The sequence below is a fragment of the Ovis aries genome, chromosome 10 (assembly GCF_016772045.2).
Source record: "Ovis aries strain OAR_USU_Benz2616 breed Rambouillet chromosome 10, ARS-UI_Ramb_v3.0, whole genome shotgun sequence".
NCBI lineage: Eukaryota > Metazoa > Chordata > Mammalia > Artiodactyla > Bovidae > Ovis > Ovis aries.
This window is the reverse complement of record NC_056063.1, coordinates 32,707,871-32,721,260: the sequence shown is the minus strand read 5'-3', so window position 1 is coordinate 32,721,260 and position 13,390 is coordinate 32,707,871. Positions and strand designations below refer to the sequence as shown.

Genomic DNA, 13,390 nt, shown 5'->3' with positions numbered 1-13,390 from the left:
AGCAGTGTTGGCTGGACCATTGGTCCTCTCTTGGCTGGAAGTATTTCCTGCTGAAATAACAGCTTTCCAGGCCTCCCACAGAGAAGGACAAGACCACCAGCCTGAAAGCAACCCGAACGTTGATTCAGTTCCAGCATCCAAGGGTTCTTCTGACTCTGCTGTTTTCTCTTTTTAAATCCTATAAAGCTAAGGCAGGAGCAAATCTTACTGTAATAGGAAAAAATGAAAACAACCCACTGCAACCCAGCCCTTGGGCCTGTGGTTTCAGTAATTAGCTCAATGTGTTAATGAGAGTCTTCAGGGAGAACGGCATTAATTAATGGGTGAATCTCACTGTAATAAACGTATAGGCAATTTTCTAAATGCAGATGGCAGAGTCCGCCCTGATGGTCTACCTAGAGCCACTCAATACGGTAAGTGTTGGAGGAAAGTGGTCCATTTGTGAAATGCTTCATGATCCTGATTAGGAGTGAAATCGTGCTGGTGTTTGCTCTCCTCTGTATTATTCGTCTCTCTGGGCTGAGGACCCATCCTTCCCCCACCTCTGTTGCGTCCTAAGGCTTTTTATTGCTCCCCTTGTCCTGAATGGGGAGACACGTCTCTCCTTCCTGGGGGACTGAGCTGGACCTCCCTGCTTTGTGGGCTTTCTTTCTTGGGTTCTCACGCCCAAGCCAGCCGGGGGTCTTTATCTCCTCTTTCTGTGGATACATAAATGGCTAGGATGTGGTCCAGATGGGGATCAAGACACCATTTTAGAAAAGGTGACTTCCAGGATATTGGACGCTCCAAAGCCACCATTTCTTTAGGAAAACATTTGCTAGTAGTTGGTTACAGACACTTAAAAGAGACCAGTAAGGGGACCCCCCTGGCGGTGAGTGGATAGGAGTCCACCTGCCAGTGCAGGGAACACAGGTTTGAGCCCTGGTCCGGAAAGATTCCACACGCCTTGGAGCAGCTAAGCCCGTGTGTGCCGCAGCCATTGAGCCTGTGCTCCAGCGTCTGGAACCGTAAGAACTGAGCCCACGCTCCCCAACAAGAGAAGATGCCGCACTGAGAACCCCACACACCGCAGGGAACAGCAGCCCCAGGTCACCCCAGTGAGAGCGAGCCGGCGAGCAGCCATGAAGACCCGCAGCAGCCAAAAACAAACAAATACATAAACTAATTAATTTAAAAAATTTAAAACACCAGTAAGGACAGGGCGCTAAGAAATGAATTCCTCTCTCCTTTTCACTAACCCTCTGGGTCAGGTTTGCCTTCTGGCTTCACCGATGAACCTGGGCTCGAATTTAAGAGTGGGTTTCCAGGCCTGCCTTTGGATCTGGCTGTCTCCTCAGGCTTCTCTTGTGCACACCACAGGGACATCACAGGCACATTCCGATTCAACTGCTCTGGATCAATAAACTTGAAAAACGACAAGAAGTCAGAATTCATCGCCACCATTATCTAGACGATAAATCTATTTAACAAATCTCTATGCACAAGATTCAAATTAATTGGAAAACCCAGTTAAATAGAAATGGCTTGGCTTGCGACTCGGTGTTTTAAGAATCAAAATGGGAAACTGCTGGATGGTCACCGTCGTTGCTTAGGATGAAGACCACCTGTTTGCCCCTGGACCAACTCCTTCACTGGGCGTTTCCCACACTCACTTCAGACACTGAGTCACCATCCTGTGCTCGGTGAACCCGGGAGGATGTCCAGGAGATGATGGAGTGATGGTGGTGGAGGATGGAGGATGTTCTGAGGCTCTTATACCTGCCCGTCTCTGTGTGACGCCCCCTGGAGGGAAGCTGAAGCAGCACATTCCAGGGACACCGGTTTGCACATGAGGTGGGATTCCCCCACCTCCACCCACAATGAGGAGTAAACTATATCAATCAGACCTTGTGTTCTAATGAAAGGATTCTGAATCCAGCACAAAAATCCAGGACAGTCACAGAATCTGTATGGTCCTGGAATCAACAGATTATTTAAAAAAACTTTTTCATATTGGGGTATAGCTGATGGACAATATTGTGATCGTTTCAGATGAACAACGGAGGAACTCAGCCATCTCCATTCTCCCACAGACTCCCCTCCCATCCAGGCTGCCGCAGAACTCAGAGCAGAGTTGCATGTGCTACGCAGTAGGTCCTGGTTGGTTATCAATGCAATTTTTTTTAAGCACCGAAATGGAATTTGGGATTATGGAGCACTCACAGCCCAGACGAGAAGAGGTTGCCTGAAGGGGTTGGGATACTTGTTTCAAGCCAACTGGGCAGAGTGGAAGGAGGCCCAGACCCAGCTCCCAGCCTCCAGAGGAGCGCACGGGTCTCCTTGACCTGGGAGGGGGCTGAGGCTCCCTGCTTACTGTTTTCTCGCCAGCCCTGAGGTGTGCACCCTTCTGGGGCCTGGCTACTGATGCACTGGCCTCGCTGTGCTGGACCTGGCCTAAGCCTCGTCTTTGGAGTCAACAGGTTGCTAAGTTTAGACAAGAGCAGCAGATTTAGCAAAGTGAAGAAGCCAGCATGGCCAAGCCAGGCCCCCAGGGGCTTCACCAGATGTAGTCCGTGTGTCTGCCACAGCCTCCCACCCAGTGCCTGGATCCTGGGGAGACTGGGAGGCAGCAATCCACATAGCAGTTACTGTGGGCTGAGAAGAAAGAGGCAAGTCTGACTCCCTGCTGCGCCAGTGGTTACTGGGAGCCGAACACGTGACAAACGGTATTAAGAAAATCCTTGCTGAGAGTTTGAAGAGACACTGTGTGCAAGACCAGAAGACAATCACCCCTCCCCTCTCCAGCTCCTTGGACCCTCCAACCAGAACCAGGTGTGTCCCGTCCTCTCTGCTATGAGAAAGCAAGGATCACGCACACTCAGCCTCCAAGCCTGGGCTGTGTCGCACATGCTTGCCGATTTGTTTTGAACAGTTCCGTGACCCGAGTGAGCACTGAGAGGGAGACCATTGCCAGTCCACTCCTGGACCACATTCAAGTACCACGGAAACAGCCTGGACCTGTGCTGGGCGCCCAGCCGGAGAGCTTCCTCTTTTACCATAATTCTTCCATTTATTCAACAAATCCGTGACTGTCCACCTTCTTATCCCCCTAGGCACCAGTGCTGGGGATAAGACAGTGGGGAAGGTGGATGCTCTTCCTGACCCCATGGAGCACACGGTCCAGCGGCGGAGAGCAGGTAAGACGATTAAGTCACAAGGCCCCCTTTGCTTGTCCGATGAATACAGCCAGTGACTTGTTACAGGGGCTTTTGGGTGCTAAGGGGACAGGTCCGTCTCGCTGAGGCCAGGACCAGGAATCTAGCAGGGCTGCAGGCCCTAGGTGGCAGAGGAATCGAGGGTAGTTTAGACTTAGACTGCCTAGGTTAGTCTCGTCCCTGTCCCTCACCAGCTGTGTGACCTCTGGCAAGTCTACTGTGTACATCTGAGCCAGTCCCCTCCATGTAGAAGTGGGCCCAGCGCCTGGCCTCCGATGGGGCCATGTCTGTGCCAGCGTCCAGTGCCATCTGGGTGTCTGGCACACAGGAAGTGTTAACTGTTGGCTTGCCAAGAGATCTTGGCCTGAAGTTTTAGTTTACTGAGGGCAGTTCAGTTTATTTGCTTAACAGTAACAACAATCACAGCAGCTAGGGGGCCTGGTAGGTGATCAGGGAATATGGTTGCAGAGTTCAGGCTTGAAGGGCAGGCAGGTCAATGGCTGCAGCAAAGAGAGGGATGGCCCTGGACCCCAGGGCTGCCCGGAGACTCTGTTCGGCAGTTCCTGAGACTGCGGACTGAGGGTACCTGGGGCAGCAGGAGAGAGGAGTGCTGGAAGCTACTGTGATTATGAAATCAGAGCGCTTTCCTGACTTTTCCATCTTGTTCACCTTTAGGTGGAAAATCTGAACTGGGGCCGGGCTCACTCCTGTGTCTGAGCCTGGCTTCTCAGAGGAAGACAGGACAGGATGTTTTCCTCTCATTTTCACTGGAAGCGTGAGGAGTGAGGACGCCCGTCCTGAGCATGTCCTGAGGAGAGTTTAAGTTCCTAGTTTAGGTTCTAAAACTGCAATCTGAGCCCATTAGAGAGAGCCTGGGCTGCTGACTCGCACGGGAAAAGAGTGCATTAGCCTATTTCCTTCCCGTAAAGACCTGTGAAAGCCAGTGTGATTTTTGCAGAATGAGGTTATTGCAGCCAGTAATCGGCTCGGGCAGCACCAGCAGGCCTGAAATCAAGCAGATGGGGTCAAGGCAGGCCTGTGTGCCGGAAAGGGGGAGAGGGGAATGAGGCTTTCTGCCTTGTGTGGGATGTGAACAAATTTATCTGCATAGTCACAGTCACCCAAGGGCGTCGGGATCAGCCCCATTTTACAGATGAGGAAGCTGAGGCTCAACCCTCTCGGATTCTGGTCCCTGGCGTTGGGAGTGGAGCAGCCTGAGGGAGGAAAGGCCTCCCAAATGAGATGGCCCAGGCTCGAATCCCGCCTCTGCACCCACTGGCAGGTGATTTGGGGTTGCATGTTCTTGACTTGTGGGAACCTCAGTTTCCTCAGGGGCAGAAGGAAAGAGAGAATGGACATTGACAGTGGAGACTGGGGTGTGAGTTTGAATGGGGTGTGGAGACAAACGTCCTAAGTAACGTGGTTGGCTGGGCACGCTGCCCCTCTTCCGTTTGAGGCCCTCTTCTCTGTGTCTTCTTAGCCGTTCTGTTGTTGCGTGAACATCTCACATGCTCCAAGTTCTTTAGAGACCTGGCATATTTGTTGGTGTCTCCTGTGTTAGAATCCCAAATGTCCGCACCCTCATCTCAGCTGGAAGAGGAAAAAGATGGTGAGTCTGGCCAGTGGGCAGTTACTGAGTGATATCCACAGAGCAGCCCACCTGCTCCATCCCATCCCTCTGGGTCACCACAGAGCACCGAGATAAGCTCCCTGTGTCATATATAGCAGCTTCCTAGCAGCCATCTATTTATCTGGATGAGAGTGTATATGTGTCAGTGTTTCACTCCCAATTCGTCCCACCCTCTCCTTCCCCCGCTGTGTTCCCAAGTTTGTTCTCTATGTCTGCGCCTCTATTCCTTCCTTGCAAATAGGGTCATCATACCATTTTTCTAGATTCCATATATGTGTTACTATACAATCTTCGTTTTCCTTTTTCTGATTTACTTCACTCTGAGTGACAGACTCTGTCCATCCACGTCTCTACAGATGACCCGGTTTCATCCCCTTTATGGCTGAGTAATATTCCATTGTATGTATGCATCACAACTTCTTTATCCATTCATCACTTGATGGACCTTTAGGTTGCTTCCGTGTCCTGGTTACTGTAAACAGTGCTGCAGTGAACACTGGGGTACGTGTGTCTTTTTGAATTATGGTTTTCTCAGGGCATATGCCCAGCAGTGGGATTACTGGGTCATATGGTAGTTCTATGTTTATTGTTTTATTTTTTTAGGAAACTCCATACTGTTCTCCGTAGTGGCTATATCAATTTGCATTGCCACCAACAATGCAAGAGGGTTTTCTTCTCTCCACCTCCTCTCCAGCACTTATTGTTTGTAGATTTTTTAATGATGACCATTCTGACCAGTGTGAGGTGATACTTTCTGTAGTTTTGATTTGCATTTCTCTAATAATGAGCGACATTGAGCATCTTTTCACGCGTTTGTTGGCCATCTGTATGTCTTCTTTGGAGAAATGTTTGTTTAGGTCTTAAACCCATTTTTGGATTGGATTGCTTGTTTTTTTAAATATTGATCTGCATGAGCTGCTCATGCATCTTAAAGATTACTCCTTTGTCGGTTCAACAAGGTATTCTCAGCTCCTCTGAGTGGCATTCCTCTGGGCCCAAGGAAGCGACTGCAGAAGGCTTAGCAGGCCGGCATGCCTGGGAACGGGGTGCAGGGGTGCACTCCCCTGCCGTCCAGTTGGTGGTTGCCCCACTCACTCGGGGGTGTTCTCTGCAGAGCTCTTCCCCTGTGTGGTTCACTGTCCTGTCTGGAGCGCCCTGAAATGAAGACCGTCCGTGCCGGCACGGTCCTCTCATTGTTGTCTCTGGTCTGTTTTCTCCCGACTCTCTTTGGGGAGGAAAATGCTAGAAACCACACCGTAATGGGCCAATTAGTCCTAGTGCTGTGCGGTGTTGACTGTTTAGTTACCACCATATTGTGTACAGAACTAATTGTGGTGAAAGCAAATGAATGGTCAGGAAACAAACAGGCTACTAGAAAATAATTACTTGGAGTGTTTCTCTTTAGTACCTGTGCAGGGAATTCATTATAGTCAACAGCCTCTAAGCTGCTCGAAATAGTGGTATTTGTCATTTTCATAGAAACTTGATAATGACATTAATTTATCTTAATGGCCTGTTCTATTGTTATAAATAGTAAAATTAGCTCAAATTGTCTTGCTTCTGCTGGTTTTGGATGGCTGCAGAGGGCCCCACAGCCGCCGACGAGTAGATAATTTGGTGTACTTGACAGATTTCCAATAATTTGTTATGTGGAACATGAGTAATGCTAGTACCATTAATGTTCATTTTCCTCTAAATTCATTACTGCCCTTTTCCCTTTTATCTTTTTTAATGTCTGGGCCATTTTTCTGTATTTCAAGTGGAGCCACAGAGCCTATTCGTATTCAGCCAGCTATTAACATTCTGCACATAGCGAGCATCCCATAGAAAACAACTCTTTATGAAATGATGAGCCCGGTCGCTCTTTATGACAGAAAAACAGGCAGAAATGGGGTGCTTACTGGTATCAGGGCCTGGGTGTAATTAAGTCAAATGTAATTTTAAAGAAATTTAAATGTTTTCATTTTATGGCAAAGGTAAAATATACTCAAGGGAGAATCTAAGAAGGTGTAAATGCATTAACCACACTTACACCTCCCTTCCCCATCACTCTTGTCTCAACTTTCCCGGGGCATTTATCAAAGGTGAGCAGGCAGTGTTTCCTAACAAATTCCATTGTAATTAACCCCTAAGAAATAGGACGACTCATTTCATTTCTGTAAGCAGATATGTTGACATAATATCTGAAACAAATGTGAAGGCTCTTGTCATCTGGGAAACTCCTACGATTTGGTTTGCTCACTTTTTCCAGATCTTCGTCTGTATCTCTCCCATTTACTGGGAGAGATCTTAAAATCAGTTGCTTCTGTCCCTCGGCATTTTCTAAGTATGCATCCTCTTCTGTGTCGTCATGTGAAGGCTCTCAAATAATAGTCTGATTAGAGCTTTTTATCATTTTAATAATGTATATATTATGGTTCAGTTCAGTTCAGTTGCTCAGTCGTGTCCGACTCTTTGCGACCCTGTGGATTGCAGCAAGCCAGGCCTCCCTGTCCATCACCAACTCCCGGAGCTTGCTCAAACTCATGTCCATTGAGTCAGTGATACCATCCAACCATCTTATCCTCTGTTGTCCCCTTATCTTCTTGCCTTCAATCTTTCCCAGCATCAGGGTCTTTTCCAGTAAGTCGGGTCTTCACGTTAGGTGGCCAAAGTACTGGAGTTTCAGCTTCAGCATCAGTCCTTCCAAAGAACACCCAGGACTGATCTCCTTTAGAATGGACTGGCTGAATCTCATTGCTGTCCAAGGGACTCTCAAGAGTCTTCTCTAACACCACAGTGCAAAAGCATCAATTCTTTGGCACTCAGCTTTCTTTATGGTCCAACTCTCACATCCATACATGACTCTTGGAAAAACCATAGCTTTGACTAGACAGACCTTAGCATGAAAAAAAGGTGTACACTGTTTACTCTGGACAAGAGAAAGGCCACTGCAATTCCAGGTGGGTTTCTTTTTCCATCCTGGGCAGGTATGTGCTAATTCCTAGCCTGAGTGCCTTGACCCACCCCAGGATGAAATGCCCATGTGAGTACAGTGAGAGCATCAGCATGTTGGGTGAGAAACAGGCTTTGTATTAAAGCGGCATCTTTTTTTAAAAAAAGGAACCTGACCAAAAAGAAAGATTGACTTTCTCAGGATGCTTTGTTTTCAAGATGAGGGGGATGCTCCTTGCTGTGTTTGTGCAGAGCTCACCCCAGGCTTGCACGGTTCTACGGGGGGGATGCCAAGGAAAGAAGATGCACTGAGTTTTTAAAGTGAGATGTGGGACACATCTGTCAAACCCACAGTCCCCAAAATGATGACTTTCTCGCTGAAATAGCAAATCAACATTTAAAGAACCTTTCCTGGTTCCTGGTCCCTTTCATGGGACAAGATGATTTCTTTTCTCCACAGATACAAAAAGATTTTAAAATCGGCTTGTTCAATAAAATCACCCAGATGCACTCCTGAGTGTATGTAGGCCCAGGCCCTGCAAACCCTGGAGAGGAATGACAGATAATGTACTAATAATGTGATGTATCGGGCGGGGGGGGGGGGCGATTCATAAAATATTTATCCTAAAGCAGAAAATGTGTCTGTCTGCCTTGTTCATTTATCAAATAATAGTTTAGGGGAATTAGGTACCAGCTGAATCCCTTAGTCAGTGTGGTTGGTCTCACCCAGAGTCCATTAGACCAGGTTATGTATCTGCTGAGGACGAGGCATCCTGTCAGCAGTGGTGCATAATGGATCATGAAAGATAAATGGGATTAGGCAATTGAATAATTAGAGAAGCGCCCACCAGCACGGTTCTAAGTAAAGGGCCGCAGGGATTTCCATTAGAAACCTCCATTTCACTGGTTAGAAATCCATCTGGGAAAATTTGGCCAATGCTGAAAGTTGGAGGCCAGTGCAGAACTAAGGAAAAAGAATGTCCCCCAGGGAGTATCCTGGCACCCAAATGCCAAAGTAGGGGTGATCTAGGAGACAAGATGCTGGCGAGACTTGAGCCTTGCCCCCTTCCTCCACCTGAGTAAGTCTCCCAAGCACCTGATTTGACGGAATTGAGCATTTCCCCAGAGAAGGGGAGGTCTGATCTGCTCCTCTGTCCTCAGGCTTGGAGCCCTCGGCCATGCCTTAGGGAAGGGCTGTGCTGTGAAGGCTGTAGCCTGGGGTTGTGCAATAGACAACTTATACAACCATATTCTGTCACCCTCCAAGGGCGAGACCTCCAACACTGAGCACATAGAGGCTGCTCAAAAATATCTAATGAGTGGGCCTCCCTGGTGGTCCAGTGGTTAAGAATCCATCTGCTGGTGCCAAGGACACAGGTTCAGTCCCTGGTCTGGAAAGACCCCACATGCCATGGGGCAACTTAGCTGTGCATCACAGCTACTGAAGCCTGTGTGCCTAGAGCCCATGCTGTGCTTAATTGCTCAGTCCTGTCGGACTCTCTGTGACCCCAGGGACTGTAGCCTGCCAGGCTGGCTCTGTCCGTAGGGATGCTCCAGGCAAGAATACTGCACTGGCCCTTCTCCAGGGAATCTTCCCAACCCAGGGATTGAACCCAGGTCTCCCACATTGCGGCAAATTCTTTACCATCTGAGCCAGCAGAGAGCCCATGCTCCACCACAATAGAGGCCATCATGATGAGAAGCCCACACACCTCAACTAGAGGGTAACCCCGGCTCGCCACAACTAGAGAAAGCCTACATGCAGCTAAAAACATCTAGCCCAGCCAAAAATAAAAACGAATATTTTAAGATATATATCTGATGAGTAAACAGCAGATGATTTTGACCTTTGCTGGATTCAGTGAGACACAAGAGAAGACAAACTGCAAACAAAGGTAGCCCTATGCTTGACAGAGAAGTGAGCGAAAGTCGCTCAGTCGTGTTCAGCTCTTCACAACCCCATGGACTATAGAGTCCACGGAATTCTCCAGGACAGAATACTGGAGTGGGTAGCCTTTCCCTTCTCCAAGGGATCTTCCCAACCCAAGAATCGAACTGGGGTCTCCTGCATTGCAGGCGGATTCTTTACCAACTGAGCTGTCAGGGAAGATCGGAAGCTTTTCTGCAGATGCAGGCTGAGAAGAGAGTAAAATCTCGGGGCTCTTTTTAAGAAACGCAGTATGCATTTCCTCACTCAGGATTTATGGAGCAGCTACAACATGCTGGGATAGGACACGAGACTCAGGCTCCCATCTAAGGAGCATTGTGTCCACTGGGGGGGGGGGGTGCCATGCCAGGAGAGAGGACTGTCCCCCGCGCAGGGGGCCTGGGCAGGAGTCCCGCTGGTCTGGAGGACCCCAGGAGTCCAAGCCCACCTGTGTGCTGTGATGCCCGCACAAACATTCCAATGTCTTTTTAGTCCAAAGGGGTTGAGCTCTATTCCAAAAGCCACTGCTGCAAGGAGAGAAGGTGTTTATTAAAGCTGCCACTACATGCAGAGGGAAAGGCAAACTCTCCTGGCCTGGCGTGGCCTCTGCTTGGCTAGGGGGCCTGGGCCAAGGCGCTGACCTTAGGCTTTAAGCCCAGTCTCCCCAGTGTCTGGGCAGTTGACCTGTCAGCCCTTGGTTCCTGGGATCCAGTGAAGGGCTGGGGCCCGCGTGTGCGGTGAACGTGGACTCCGAGCAGACGCGGTCTGCTTTGCCCATCCCCTGGACACTCACACCGACCCTGCAGCTCTCATTCATCAAACACACACACCTTATCATCCACCACACGTGTTTGAGTTTGGTCACACTGGTTCTGTTTTATATTATAGAGAATGAGACTTAAGGTGCAGCAATTTGCTCTCATCTGATAGCTAGTAAGTAACGACACCAAGTGGGACTGGAGCTCAGGTCTGCCCAGCACAGGAGCCTCGGGATTTGTTCAGCCTGCATGGAGGGGAAGTCCTGCATGACTGGGGACGTGCTGGCCTCGTGCATATGACAGTCTCTGTGTGCCAAGCCCTGACCAATGGGGACATTCCCAGGCACAGGTGTTCCCAGGAGATGCTGCTGGAGACGTTCTCAGTGTGTGCGACCCTTCTCCTGGACCCTTTTCATCCTGCAAGCCAAACCCTGAAACTCCCCATTCCATTCCCCCCAGACCCTGGCACCCGCCATTCTCTCTGCCTCTATGAACTTGACTACTCTAGGGACCTCATGTAAGCGGAATCACACATTACTTGTCCTTTTGTGTCTGGCCTACTTCACTGAGTATCACGTCCTCAGGGTTTATCCACTGTGTAGCCTCTGTCCAAATTTCCTTCCTTTTTAAGGCTGAGTAATATCCATTGTGTGTTCACACCACAGTTTGCTTATCTATTCATCTGTTGATGGACACTTGGGTAGCTTCTACCTCTTGATTACCATGAACAATGCTGCTACACACACACACACACACACATACATACATACATATATATATATATATGCTTTCTTAGATTCTTTTCCTTTATAGGTTATTACAAAATAACCTCGTTTATCTATTTTATATGTAGCAGTGTGTATGTGTTAATCCCATCCTCTTAATTTATCCTCCACGCTTTCCCTTTGGCAATCATCAGTTCGTTTTCCATGTCTGTGAGATTTAGCAGGGCTTTTGAAGATTAACTGTTTGAACAACTGGGTTGAAGTTCTGACCTCACTGTGGGGTGGGTGGAGGAGCAGTGTGGGGTCAAGAGCCTGGGTGTGGCCTGATGCTGTGGGGGTGAATCCCACCTCTGCTGCCAGAGCTGGTATGTGACTTTGGGCAAAAGTTTATTCACCCTCTTGGTGACTCAGTTTCTTCATCCATAAGATGGGAAAGCAATAGAACATGCCTCTTGAAGTTGTTAATAGGATTAAATAAGTTATTGCACTTTTAGAATAACCCCTGATAATAAGTACGTTCAATTCAGTTCAGTCGCTCAGTCATGTCTGACTCTTTGTGACCCCATGCCAGGCCTCCCTGTCCATCACCAACTCCCAGAGTTCACTCAAATTCATGTCCATCGAGTCAGTGATGCCATCCAGCCATCTCATCCTCTGTCGTCCCCTTCTCCTCCTGCCTTCAATCTTTCCCAGCATTAGGGTCTTTTCAAATGAGTCAACTCTTTGCATCAGGTGGCCAAAGTATTGGAGTTTCAGCTTCAGCATCAGTCCTTCCAATGAACACGCAGGACTGATCTCCTTTAGGATGGACTGGTTGGATCTCCTTGCAGTCCAAGGGACCCTCAAGAGTCTTCTCCAACACCACACTTCAAAAGCATCAATTCTTTGGCGCTCAGCTTTCTTCACAGTCCAACTCTCACATCCATACATGACCACAGGAAAAACCATAGCCTTGACAAGATGGACCTTTGTTGGCAAAGTAATATCTCTGCTTTTGAATATGCTATCTAGGTTGGTCATAATTTTCCTTCCAAGGAGTAAGCATCTTTTAATTTCATGGCTGTAATTACCATCTGCAGTGATTTTGGAGCCAAAAAAAAAGTCTGACACTGTTTCCACTGTTTTCCCATCTATTTGCCATGAAGTGATGGGACCAGATGCCATGATCTTAGTTTTCTGAATGTTGAGCTTTAAGCCAACTTTTTCACTTTCTTCTTTTACTTTACATTAATACTTACTAAATATTAGCTATTATTATCATTCAGTTTCTGCAATGACTTTTATTAAAAATTGCTTCCTTCCCCTTTGTTTTCTTTTTCCAGCTGATCCTAGTAGTTTAGGGCATGTATCTGGAATCTATGCTTTATTTGGTTGGTTACTTTTTCTGTTCTTAAGCCAATGTCACTGTCCTATTGATTATCATTTCATTATATATTTTCTAATTATCTGGGAAATGAGTTCTCCTGATTCCGCTTTTATTTTCCTTCCCCCATGGAATGTTCTTAGCTACTTAATTTTCCAGCTGGATTCTTGGTAAAATTCCTGTGAAATTTTTAAATTAGTTTTTGAACTGTATACTTTTTAATTAATTTTAATGCGATGTAAAGTTTACTCTCCATTTACAGTTATTACGAAGTATTGGCTATACTTCCCATTGTGTATAATATATCCTGTCTTACACCCAGGAGTTTGAACTTCCATAACTAATTGCAGTTTTAAAAATCTTTACTGTGTTGTATCTTCGTAGCTTGAAATAGAACCCAACATCCAACTTTTTAAAACTTCCTTTATTTCTCTCATACGAATTTTATATTTTTCTTTCAACAGATCTTGAAATTGCCACAGTATGTTAATTTCTAAGCATATTCTGTTTTTGTTTTTGTTTTTGTTTTTTTTGTTTTTGCTGTACCACACAGCATGTGGGATCCTAGTTCCTCAACCAGGGATTGAACCTGTGCCCCCTGCATTGGAAACACAGAGTCTTAACCACTGGACCACTGGGGAAGTCCCCTTCCAAGCATATTCTTAAGGTTCTGTGAAGGGGATTGCCTCATTCACTATGTTTTCTGTTTATCTCTTGTATATTAGAAAGCCACTGATTGTCATAGATTTCTGTCAGTGTGTCAGTTCTGGGAACCTGAATTACTTCCAGTAGTTTTCTGGTTGGTGGTGGAGACAGCAAATTACAGTGTGTAGAACATGGGCTTTGGAGCAGACCAGTC

The 13,390-nt window shown here is 47.4% G+C and overlaps 1 non-coding gene across 1 annotated transcript; it reads right to left on the bottom strand.

The window, feature by feature from the left end:
- Positions 1–13,099: 13,099 nt before the first annotated feature.
- TRNAG-UCC (transfer RNA glycine (anticodon UCC)) lies at positions 13,100–13,172 on the bottom strand. Its single transcript has one exon. It is a non-coding gene; the product is annotated as a tRNA-Gly (tRNA).
- Positions 13,173–13,390: the final 218 nt, after the last annotated feature.